This window comes from Sinocyclocheilus grahami, unplaced genomic scaffold (genome assembly GCF_001515645.1).
Source record: "Sinocyclocheilus grahami isolate Dianchi unplaced genomic scaffold, SAMN03320097.WGS_v1.1 scaffold749.1, whole genome shotgun sequence".
Lineage (NCBI taxonomy): Eukaryota > Metazoa > Chordata > Actinopteri > Cypriniformes > Cyprinidae > Sinocyclocheilus > Sinocyclocheilus grahami.
Window position 1 is genome coordinate 423,081 of NW_015505928.1, and position 461 is coordinate 423,541.

At 24.9% G+C, this 461-nt stretch overlaps 1 protein-coding gene across 1 annotated transcript in view; it reads right to left on the bottom strand.

Moving 5' to 3' along the window:
• The window catches only part of LOC107560971 (piwi-like protein 2), a 43,294-nt gene that overhangs the window by 19,276 nt on the left and 23,557 nt on the right, over window positions 1–461 (bottom strand). The gene's annotated exons all lie outside the window — the stretch shown is intronic.

A 461-nucleotide genomic window follows, 5' to 3' on the forward strand; every position in this document is an offset into this window, starting at 1 on the left:
GATAAACATCACATTTACATTTTTGGGTGAACTATCCCTTTAACTAAATATGAAATAAACAGAAATAAACTAAGCTTAAGTGTAAGTAGTAAAATTACTAAAACTAAAATAAAAATAAAGTTAAATATATGCAAAAGAACTAAGATGAATGGCAAAAGCATCTAACAAAATAACTAAAAAACTTCAATTAAAATTAACTTAAACTAAATATTTGAAAGAAAGAAAAAAATATTCATAATTTCTATAACAGTATAAATAATACTAAAATAACAGGTGAAATCCTTTTGATTACCACTAAATATTAATTCTAACTTCACGGCAGAATTAACGTATTGCAAATGGGGCCAAATTGTAAACATTAAAATACTTCCCGTTCAAACAGTATGGCCACAAGATGTAAACACAGGCATTAACATGATTACATTGTGATATATCCTTTTTCTGTTTAGACAATTTTACAA